This window comes from Pezoporus occidentalis, unplaced genomic scaffold (genome assembly GCF_034315485.1).
Source record: "Pezoporus occidentalis ecotype Australia unplaced genomic scaffold, CSIRO_AGI_Poc_V1 ctg3, whole genome shotgun sequence".
Lineage (NCBI taxonomy): Eukaryota > Metazoa > Chordata > Aves > Psittaciformes > Psittacidae > Pezoporus > Pezoporus occidentalis.
The window spans coordinates 6,291,935-6,304,247 of NW_026914940.1; the positions used below are offsets into that span (position 1 = coordinate 6,291,935).

General features: G+C 40.4%; 1 long non-coding RNA gene across 1 annotated transcript; it reads left to right on the forward strand.

The window, feature by feature from the left end:
- The first annotated feature begins 2,546 nt into the window (after positions 1-2,546).
- Positions 2,547-11,019, forward strand: LOC134167870 (uncharacterized). The gene is made up of 3 exons (XR_009966309.1): positions 2,547-7,170; positions 9,926-10,054; positions 10,631-11,019. It is a non-coding gene; the product is annotated as an uncharacterized LOC134167870 (long non-coding RNA).
- Positions 11,020-12,313: the final 1,294 nt, after the last annotated feature.

Genomic DNA, 12,313 nt, shown 5'->3' on the forward strand with positions numbered 1-12,313 from the left:
TTTTACTATAGGAGGATGGAGGCTCTAGCCAGGATGCACGTGTTTTGCTTGCAGAATTTCTCAGTAGTAGCTGCACTTTGGAAGCAGGCACTTGCTTAAAAGGATGTTTAATAACCTGTAATATTGCATGATCTGCGCTGTGGTCATCTCACTCTTCATAGATTTATGGAGAGTATGTGCTAATATGCTTTCAGGGAGCTTCCATTTCATCCTTCAAATAGTTTGTGTATGCTTTTTCCCTTCTGTTTGCCTAGAACAAAGCTGGTGTCCTCTTCCACAGCTGAGGAAACCTTATGAATCCCTAATGTGGCTGATTATCTCTGATAGTTGGCACCTCTGAACTAGACACAGTGTTTTGGTAGGGAACCGCAAGAGAGCGAGAGGAATTCTTATGTACTTGCTGTGATGAAGAAATTACTTCTGGCACTGGTTTGTAGCTTACTGCGATAGCGTTGAGTGGTACTTGCCAGGGTTGGGTGGTTGTGTTAACTCCAAGCTGTCTCAGAGTGCCTCTGTATTTGCACAGAAAAGCTCAAGGGAGTGACAGTGAGTTCATTACACGTGTAATGAAAGGAGAAACCGTGTAGTTCAGGTTTAGGAACAGTATTTTCCCTCCCACTTTAATGCTCTTTGTAGAAAATCAAATGCCTTAAGTATGCCATAAATAAAAGCTACAATCCAGGAACCCCAGAACTGTGCAGGTGTTGAGGTTCACACACTGCTAGGAAGCAGTGTGCAGCCACTGCAGTAAGGGGTGAGAACAGCCAAGGATAGAGCTGGGAGTTGCTGCTGCTTCTGTGAATACTGACTTGAGTAAGCTTTACCTCTTTACAGTTTTACTTTTTACTAACTTTGCAGCTAGATTGTCTTCTTTTTATCAGTCTATTGTAGATGGATACATCAGGAAGCAGCATTGTTTGACTGCTATCTTAGGGGTTTTTTTGAAAGTAATTTGAGCTATAGTTTCTCACGGCTCTACTCAAGTTAATATGAAACTTCCATAATCGAGTTTTAACATTCAATAGGAAAGCTTTTATGTGTTGAGAGAGGAGGAGGTGCACACAACACAGTTTTGGGTTGTTTAGTTTGCTTTTTTTTTTTCCTTTTTCCTTAACAAAAACTGAAAGCTGTTCTGGTAAGATGGCAATTCATTGCTAATTCATAATATGTAGGTGCCCTGGAAAAATCAAATACCCAGTTTCAGAGCTACCCTTAGGCATCCTTAATTTATGCAAGCAGGGCTCACTGAGTAACTACTGTAAGTCTCATTGACCTTACTAGCTTTGTAGAGGTCATATTTTAAAACAGAGAAGTTGTGCTTGAACTATTTTTTCAGTAAGTATTAGGAGCAAGTACTTGTGTACAAAACTACTTGCTTTTTCCAGCTCTTCATTACATTTTTGGTTAGATTATTGTTTATAAGTGCTACAGTAAATCTGGTGTTTTCTTGTATTTTTTATTTCTCTCATCTTGCTATTAGGGAGAAAAACAAGTTTTTGAAAGCAAGTTCTTCTTTAAGATGTTGGTAAAACAAACTGTGAGGTTTTATGAACAGGGAGAAAGGCCAGTTCTAGGGTCAGAGAAATTTGGCCAGTGCCACCTGAACGTATCCGAGTGACATCAGCATTTTCCTGAGCCATTTCTGCTGTTCGCTTCTGTCGGTTCCCAGCAGTGCCTCATGTCTTATGTAAGCTCACACTGTACATCCTGTCCTGCTGTTCCCGTGCATGAGAACTCACTGGCGTTATCTTACTGTAGGCTTTGAGTGCTGAATAGTTACTGGCTGCTGCTTGTCTCAAATGTCTACATGCGAATTTCTCATGAGCATGCTGAAGGGATCTGTGCCAGGAGCGTAACGCTGTCCTCCTAGGAGACATCAGAGGAATAACTTGGAGCGAGACACAGCTCATCCCCCTGCCCGTTGGTAATGGGAACTGTAACCACTGTGGGGTAGCATGGCTCTGGAGATAATCATGAGAGAAAGGTTTTGCCTCAGTCTGTATCATACATACCTGGACTGCTAATGTAGTTTTGATGGCTGGTGATAAACCAGCCATAAAACTCAAAGGACTAAAGTTTCAGTAGAAGCTTCAGTAATACTAAGACTGCAAAATGAAGGCTTTTATATACTGTTACTGCCCTCCTCTTGTTAGTAGGTCTTTGAGAAGAATTGTGCCTTCAGATACTGATGCTATGAACTTGTTAGCATTTAGTCATGCATAATGAAGATGCTGTCACTTACTGGGTGAAATTGAAGCAAACCCTCGATTATCAGCTCTCAAAACCAAACATTTCTTTTGTTTTCCTTGCCTGCTACATCTAACTGAAACTTGCTGGCATAGAGTCCTGCAGTAACATAATGTTTATAGTTTAATTCTAAGTAAATCGGGCACTTCTTTGAACAGTATCTAATATGTCAGCTTGACATAATAAAATGTTTGTTAAATACACTGTAGGCTCTTTTGTTAGTGCTGTAGCAGTGTGGGGGAGCCACATTCCTTCTTACCTGTCTTGGAGAATGTGGTTGTCCTTGTGTGGCCCCTTGTGAGTGCTGATGTAGTGCAGTCATGTCCAGGGTGTGCAACTCTGCACATTCAAGATTTCATTACATTCTACTTTATTGCTTTCCAGATACTTATGTGAAGGTCCAAATCCACGTTGTTGTTATTCAATAGCCTTTTCAGTAGATAAAATGTATGCAGAAGGGAGGAAGGGTTGACGTGGAGGAGAAGCAAACCTGGAGAGGAGTGCGGATATGGCAGTAATGAAATCTTCCCTGTGACTTTCCACAAGTGATCTGTCCCATACTGCATGGAACAATTTCTCATTGTGATGGAGAAACAAGAGCAATATAAGACTTGACAAGGGGACTGGTTATCTGAAAAGGAGCAGGTGCAGTGCTTTGACAATTGAAAGCTAAACAAATTCCTGTAAGTGAACCCTTCTTGCAGAGAGAGTTTAAGGGTATTTATTGGCAGAACATCTAAGAGGGACTTGAGTTTTCAGGGAATTGAATTATCACTATTGCTTTTATCACACAAATCTGGGAATGCATGGGGTTTTTCTAGTGCTTTTGTTATTTTTGGAGGATATGCAAATCTCCTTTAAAACCATACGCAGGAAAACGGACAGCAGTGCTGTGGTACACATTTCAGAGACTTGTAGCAGCTGTAAGTAAACATCATAAAAATAAGAAATTACTTCAAAAGCAAGTGTAAACCTGGTAAAATAAATACATAAAACTTCAGAAGCACCTGCCTGTGTAGCACATTTGATTCCATTGCAGTCTGTTTTATTGCTTTACACATACTTATGTGAAGGTCTAGATACATGTTGTCATTATTCAATAGCCTTTTCAGTAGGTGTAGACAAGTAAAATGTAGCCCGGATGCTTAAATCTGCTAAAATATTTATAAGCAAGTTGGCTCTTGGAAAAAGTTTCCCACAGGATGCAGTGGGTGTCAGGTCTAAAGGTCAGTGGCAGACAAAGTGAAGTGAAGGCTCTTTTGGATTTATTTTTCTACTTTTCCAGAGAAGTCCTCCTTATGTCAAGGACTAAGAAATCTTTCTTTGTTATTTCCTAAATTTCCCAATGTTAACAGGCATTTGCGGGTTTGTGGTTTGTTTGGAGTTAAGTGTCTTGTTGAAAGCTGAATTTCTCTTTCTTTAAGGGGGGAAATGAGTGCAGTTAATATATTCATGAACTCTTGTAGCACGGAAGTTCCTGGTGTAAGTCAAAAAAGCCAGATGGAGTTTCAAGCGACTGTCATGTACAGCTTAGGAAACGAACATTCCTGATACTAATAAAAGGGCCAGATTGGAAGTACATAATTAATCCCAGTGTCCTTTTCAACACGTGATAAGATTTGGCTATAGTAGTTAATGGAGACAACTGTCAAGTTCTGTGAAGCAGTGGATTGTTTGCCTAAAATAAAAATACCTGAGTGCTTACTCCTCCATGTATGTGATGGTGATGAGTGCTCATGCTGCAGTTCAAATGGGAAAAGAAGCGTGAGTAGTGGCTGAGTTAGCCTTGAATAGATTTCCTGTCTTCAATATGTATGTAAAGATATAAATATTTAATATGCATAATATATCTGCATACATATTTTATGTATATAAATACACTTGAAGAAATAAGCGTATAGTGGTTTTTAAGTGTTACACTGCAAAACCTTCTCTCCGTTGGAGCTGATTTGAAATGCAATGACTGGAGAGCCACAGGAAACCATCTTGCAATTAAGTTTATTTGCTGTATGTATCAGTGACCTGGAAATAGTGTGCAGGAAGGTGCTAAATTAAAGCTTCTGTGATGGCACAGAGTCTATGTCAGAGACAGACAGGAGGAGGCACGGGCAGATGGCAGTCATTACAAAACAGGTGAATAATCAGATTGAGCAGAAGCTGAATAGGCTGTGCAAGTGAGTGTGCTGTTTGCATGCTGCTTTGGTTCTCGGTTAAAGTGATGGGGAGTTCTTCTGCTGTGATCTAGGAAACAGAGGGGTAGAAAACCTACCTGTAGCTGGAAGCGTGTATCATGGTGAAAGCACTGTCAGAGGGAACTTCTGGGACGAGTAGAAAAGTCAGTGCTTTCAGACCTGTGCACTGGAAATGTTATAAACCTCTTCAGCTTTGTAGACTTCAACTGCAAGTTTATTCAGCTCATGCATAACATGGAACAATACTGTAAAATGACCGAGAATCATAGTGCCTGGGGAGTACAGATACGTGGTATGACCATAAATATTTTTTAACAAGACATATTTGTGATGATCTATTTATATTGCATACTTTACGTAGTTTGTTGGAAAACATTTGGTAGCTGTCTGGCCTAGCTGTTCATGCCCTAGCTCAGTCATTGTTTCCAGGTTGTTGCTGGGAGGCACTGTAGGAGTGATGAAGGTAAAGAAGAACAAAGGGATGGTTGTGCTCATGAGTGAATGTTGTTAATACAATAGCAATCTGTCTTTCCTGTTTGTATTTCGTTCAAAATGTTCCTGCCTTTTCCTCTTTTAGCAAGTTCTGTAAGTTAAACCAGCAGTGAACTGGTCTAACTGGAGAATGCCGTACTCGAGAGGCAGTGCTTTGTCTGGGCTGGCACCTAAGGAGAAGCAGCACAACCCACCTTGCAGTTTAAAGTGTATTTAGCCTATGTAAGCTTTCTAGTCTTGAAATTACCCTTTAGGAATGTATCAGTTTTCTCCTTATACACTGTCATCTTAGGATGCCTCAGTCTGAGACCACCAGGAAGGACCCACCAGCACAAGAAGGTTGAGGGAATTTGGTGGATATTTCTGCAGAAATGAAGGTTAGAAAGATAAGGAAAAAAAATACTGAAATATTCACAAGTGCCCTAGATAAGATTGTTTCATGTCTGAGGACATGTTGAATCCTGTGGGAATGAGGAAGTTAAGCTACTAAAAAGTTGGATTGAAATCTTATGTTTCACACTGAATCAACTTGATATTAGGTATCAAAGTGGTATTAGTGGAATTTGTAAGAATGTGAGTAGTTTATATAAAGAACATAGGAATAAAGTAAGTTAGTCCAAAACAAATCTTCTGCTGTGTCAGAGCCGAGTGGAGAATGAACATTGGAGGCTTAACGTGAGCGTAATAAATCAAAATGCCAGATGGGCCTCGGAGGACTTCCTTCATTCACTTCATTGTTTTCTCTGCAGATACAGCATGGTTCAGCCAAGTGCAGGGTTGTCGTTCTTCTGATGTTCAGAGTGTTTCAGAGGGTTCTTGAAGACCAAGCTCTTGCCTGTGTATTAATTTAAACTGCCAACTTCATCGTTCGGTGTTTGGTGCACTGAGTACTTTTACATGCGGAGATCACAGAGTGTGTTGGCAGTTTTGGGTGGGTAGTATGTTTTGGCCTAATGTAGGTTATGGTAACCTACAGCAAAGGCTCATATTTGTACCTTCTGGAAGGTACCATTTCCCAAAGCTGATGCTTGGCAACAGAAGATGCCATCCTGACCCTCTGCAGCTTCGCAGAAAATGCTCCATAGTGCTTGAGCTTCCTAAGTATGTATCCCAGGGTACAGACTGCTTAGGGCTGCTGGCACAGAGTAGCTTCTCTTTTTTTAACCTTTTTAATCTCCTTTCCCTGCGTGCTCAGTACCAGGTGAACAGAACAGTAAAATAGAGGGCAGAGTTATTTGGTAAGGTAGATATTGGAAAGAAAAAGGTAAAAGTAGAACGGATTGGAAACTGTTCTTGTTTAAGCAAATGGTGACCTGTTGAGCTGCTGTTACTGGAATTTCTAAGGAAGGGCTCAGCTGTTGGACCTGGAGATTCAGTACTCACAGCAGTACTCTGGCATCACTGTTAGCTTCGATTTCACATTTAAACCTAAAATTGCTGTGAGTTTTCCATCACATCCTCCTTTCTTTTGCGCCCTGACTGGGGCATGAAAGCTGTATGTTGTTTGTGGCATCCGTACTCATTCTGCCGGCTGATTGGCCCATGTTTGATAGGCATCATTATTTTAACATTCATTCTTACAACATACTTGGTGTATGTTGTAACTGTAATGTAACTTTTGGTGTAATGTGTATTGTTAACCTGATGTCTTCTGAGAGTATCTTTAGCTTTTTATAGAGACCACGTGATATACTATTAGCATGTTGATAAACTTTATGTGATCTGATTATATATGGATTGTGCTTATAAATAAGTATAATTTCTCATCATTGCCCCCAGCCTACTTCATTTGGAGTTTTGCTTGAATTATTCAGTGAACTTAACCAGTAAAATGTGAACTTGAGTAATCAATATTGCACTTGCTTCTAGAAGGATGTGTGAACACATTTTTGTCCATCAAATTAGGTTAAGACAAGAAATACTACAGCTAAGTTTTAATATTACTTTGGCAGGTGTGTACTTTGAAAGACAAAGGCAATGTTTTCAAGAATGCTTTTATTGATGCTGGTTCTCTGAGCTTAACTCTCTGATCTCCCTGGAGGTCAAGGACATCTTTGTTTTCACGTAGCCCTTTGCTGTGGGATAACCAAGCTGTCTGCTGACAAGATCAGGCACTTTGAGGTCACTGAAACATGGGGAATGTTCTGGTGTCAGGGATGCTAGTTCTTCTGCAGCCTGTCCCTCATCTGCCTCAAATATATCAAGGGAGTATTTCAAGGAAATATCAAGCAAAGATAAGGTGACTTCTAGAGCTTTGTGAAGATTGCGGTGCTGTATCTCTAGCCTCTGTAGCAGACTGTAACACTAAACAGAGCTTGCCATGTTCAAAACTTGAATCGTTTGTGATACAGGACATTCTTTAACAGGAAAATGTGATATTTTCCTTGCTTTAAAAGCACATTTGTCTATTTTGACTCCTCTTCTGATACTTTTAATATTATTAATTACAAAATAAATGTAGTAGTTGATATCCTTAGATACTATGTGTTTAGGCATGATTGTCATTGCATTTTTCATCTGATTTCAGCCTGTGACTTCTGTGAGTTCAAAAGCTTCGTCAAAACTTTACAGTGATTTGTTTCACATGAATATGGTGACTGCATGACTTGTCTTGATAAACACACTGCTTGGATCAGGACGTGCTAAACTGGTGGTTCAGTGAGAAGTCAGGTTATGCCAAATGTTAACTAGAAGCATTAAAATCTTAGGAAAGTGAAATGAATCTGTGTACTTAAACATACCTTGGTTCTAGCAAATGGATTGATGCTGTGATTCTGTATGTTAACATGAAGTTGCATACTACAGTATCAGGGAGAAGTACTGGTTTACTTGTTCTTTCTTACACAACACAAACGGCAGTGTGAAATTCCTTACTGTTGTAGTTAATGACACCTGATTTCTTGCTTATATGTAAATTAAGAAACAAAGACCTTTATTTACACAGCTTGAGTTGCTGTTATGTGTAGTATTACATTTCTCCTAAGAATACCAGGCAGCCCAAGAAAACCAAACCTCTGCTGCAATTAGCAAAGGCTGCTAATGATAAGGAAGAAGTTCTTTAGGGTGAGGGTGGTGAGGCACTGGAACAGGCTGCCCAAAGAAGTGGGAAGTGCTCCATCCCTGGCAGTGTTTAAGGCCAGGTTGGACAGAGCCTTGGGTGACATGGTCTAGTGTGAGTTGTCCCTGCCCATGGCAGTGGGGTTGGAACTGAATGATCCTGGATGGTCCTTTCCAACCCAAACCATTGTGTGATTCTATGAAAAGGGGAATGTTTTCCTAAATCACCTGCTTTAAGTGAAAAGGTGAATGCTGGTTTTCTGCCAGTTTACTGGTGCACTACAAATCTGTTACTCCAAAATTTTCCATAATAGTTCAGACAGTTTATAATATGCTGTTAACTGGAACTTGTGGCTGTCAGCTTCAGTCATTCCTTCACCCCTGCAGAGTCAAGTTATTTTAGCTGTCTGGTTAATCTTTGTCCTCTCAGGTCATTGGAGATCAAAGCACTTCAGTGTACAGGTTATTGAGAACTCTGTGAACAGGTTTCCTGTCTTTTAAGCTACTGCTTTAAGCTGGAGAATATAATTTAGTTGAAGAGTTTTACTTTTCAATAGTATTGTAGTTAAGTTGGAAGTTGAAAGATGAAATGTGAGATTTCATTTGCATACACAGCTTGACAGATATTGCCAACTATGATCCGCTCTTGCATTTATATGGAGCCTAAGGCAGATGAGCCTATGGCAGCTGACACTTTGTGGCTTTGTGGAAGAGAGCTGAGTTTTGGGCTGTTGTTGGTGCTTGAGTTATTTTAAACAGTGGCTGGAAGCCTGTATCTGCAGCATTTCCTGCAGTGGACCTTCACAGGTCCCGTTGTACAGGTTAACTTTTAACTACTTTCACAGAGCATTTGTTCTAGAAACGTGATGCCTGATGCTTATTACCCCAGTACCAGTAACATTTTAATTCTTCACATTCAAAGACTATTACAAACTGCACATGAAATTGAGCATTTCTTTAATTGAATTGATTCCTTAGAGAAATTTCTTGACATTTTTACAGCGTTTCTGTTGTGCTGATGTGGCTCCCATTGACCTCTACTTGAGATCCAACAGATCTGCAAAACTGAGCATTTGCAATTGGTCACTCAGATGATGATGAGTAGAAGTAATGGGTGGATGTAAAAAGTGCTTTCAGTGGCTTGTCCCACACTTGCAGGTGAACAGTGTAGAGGAGGTTGAGGACTCAACTTATAAATCAGCTAATCTCCAAACACATTGAGAGTTTTCCTCAGTTAGCTATCCTGGTTTCTTTGGCTTCTGCAAAAGCAATTGAAGCAGATGATGGCTGTGAATGACACCTTTCAGTTTGTTCAACAGGTGAAATAAGTGTTAAGGACTGTAACATCCCGGTTCAGACCTCTTTTGGGGAACAAGATCCAGTTTATGAAGGGAACATGGCAGGATTCCTAGGAAGAGCTGTGTGTTTGCTTATGTTTTATTTTTGTAGACATTATATTTCATATGTAAATATGTTGAAATGAGGTGGGCAGCTGTAATTTGGGTGTTTGGCTAATTTGTTTTGGGGAGATTGTCTTTAATGAGATTTTATTTTGGGCTGTCATAAAGCTCACTTTACAATCCTGATAAAATCAAATTTGCAATGCAGAAACTCCAAACTTAATGATGGGTTTGTGTGGGAGCTTGGCTTGCATCACTCATGCAAACTGCTCTGCAGAGCTGTACCCTTGACCTAAAGAAGTTACTAATGCTCATGTGTTAGTAGGCGGCCAGCCACCAAAGCAGGCTTGAACCACATCCTTGGTTAGAGGTTTTCACAAGTATTTGTCAGGAATATCAGTGTTCAGACATGTCTTATACTGGCAAAGTTTTCAGAGTAGGTTTTGCCTGAGGTGCTTTTGATGCTTCTGACTCCTCGGAACATTTTAGTTGACTCCTGCATTGTTCTTGTTTGTCTTTGCCTTTCTCCCAGGTCAGGATGCTGCCTGGACCACTCTGTAACGTCAGCATACCAGCAGGTGGAGCGTTGGTAAGAGAGCAGACTGTCAAGTCCCTCCAGCATTTAAGAATTGCCACCCAAGTCCTGCTGAGCTGATTGCCATGGAGGTGGGGGTCTGCTGACTGCGTTTGGCATGGAAGTCTGAGGGTATTGCTCCATCTTAACGTGCAGTGTTAACAAGAAATGCCAAAGGATAGCTTCAGACATGCAGTTGGTGTGAACTTTGCAGAGAGTGGAAGGCATCTTGGTGTTCCTCTGCTGGTTTATCCAAATGCCAGTTTTTTGCAAGGCATGGAAGTATTGAAGCTGATCTGGATTAGTTATAAAGTTGATACTCGCTTTAAGGGAGCATGGTTGTGCCAAATTCCTTTTCTTTGCTGGTTCTTTACTGTGTCTTTGAGATATGCACCTTGCTTACGTTACTGTTTCTGCTCAAAGCATTGATACCAGAGGTCTTAAGTATTGCTATCTTCTTCTTTTTCTTGGGGGATGGTGGAGAAAGGTTCCTGTTGTGGTTAAGCGATTGGCCTATATTGGTTTAACACTACATAGCCACCAAAGCAAGCAGTCCTCCCCTATACAACACCTTCTTCCTGAGTCCTAAGGATTGTAGTGCTGTCCAGTGACTGAGATAAGCTACCTGCTATAGGAAAAAGATGATGTGTTTTCCTTTTCTTTTCCAGGATTATTTTGTAGCTGATACACTGCTTGTCCAAGTAACTGGCACCATGAACCATGGCATTATAAAATCCCTGTAACAACGGAGGAAGTTGGACTCCCTCAGCTGGAAGCCAGGAAGCACAGGACTGTACTTCTGCCTCAGTGCTCTTACTGTGTTCGGTGTAAACCATCCCGAAAGTACACTCTCAGTCAGGCTCTGTAATGTGAGTATTCTCTTCATGTTGTTGGAATGGTTGTTGTGTAACATCCTCCCTCCTTAAGATAATTACAAAGCAACCCTAAACTGCACTGAGTGATGTTCTTACTGCACAGTTGTTTTCTATTTGAGGTGTGACAAAGATCTCAGCTACACATAAGTGTTGCATTCATGCATTACTCTGTAGACATGCATAGGATTTAAGTGTTTAGGTTCTTTGCCTTAACATGCAGCTAATGAAAATTGCTTCAGATTAATTTTGGAGTAACTGTGTTATCTCCAGAATGCCTGTCACTATAGGCTGCATAGGAACATTCTTTCCTGCTGGACATGCCAATCAGCTTCCTTTGGGTGAAACCAAATTCAAAGCTATGCTTCTGGACTTGGCTAATGTTTTTTGTTTAAGGCTGTTTAGACCATAGGTAGGACCAGAGCAAGTTCTGAAGTGAGGTCATGTGGAATATATGTAGCTTGAATATTGTCTTCATAAACTGTTTGTTTTGCTGATCTCCTCCTCTTGCAGTACAATACCTGCTAATGTGAGTGTAGGTTTTGTTGTTTGATTTTTATTTTAGATGCATACATGGGCTAATAAAAGAAACACACCAGTTAATGCAAGGAAGAGAGTTCATTTTAGCTACAGGTCTTACTGATCAAGTGCCTCTCAATCTTGTTTTGAAGCTTGGTGACAGCGTGAGATAACTGAAGATTCACAGGCCCAAAGAACCCAAAAAGCAGGATTATAGTGTCAAGTAATGACCTAGGTTTCCCCTTCGCCAAGCTCTTTTGTCTGTTGCATTGAATAGTTGCTTCATCTCTGTGGCCCTAGGAGTGAGTAGTAGGAACCAGTCCTTCTCCTCCTAAATTACTTCTAAACTGTTTATTGTAATTGCTTTAATTCTGATTATCCCTAAAGCTCAGCTTTTATAGTGCACCTAAAGAAAAGTTTGGTCACACTGTCCATCTTCTGTATTTAGTTTATTCTGATTTGAAAACCAAGATTTGATACTGGTAGGAAACAAAATGGAGCCTAGTGAAGGACAAATAGCCATTTAAGCTGTAGTGTTGTTAAACGTGAGGCATCCTGTGTGCTGCTTGAGTGACATTTAAAACACTTCAGAATTGTTTTGGGGGAAATATTCTGCCTTTTTCAACTCCGAGGGAGCTTCTACAAGCAAACTAAGTGCCAATAGCTTTCACATTGCCTGTTCTTAAAGATACAGCATAAAATGTTCCTCTTGAAGGGGTGTTTTTCCTGACAGCACAGGTGCCCATAGGATGGTGTTTGGCAGCACATTTAACTTCTTAAATGTGGCTTAGGCAGGAGAGTTCTGGTTTCACTCTAGGTGTTTGGGGTTGGTTGGGGTTTTTTTAAGTATTTGGCAGCAGCTGATTAAAATACTTTTAACATTAAATATTTGTGATTTCAGAACTTGCTGGAGCTGCCAGCACTGCAGTATATTGATAATACCTGGCTATTTATAGTAAA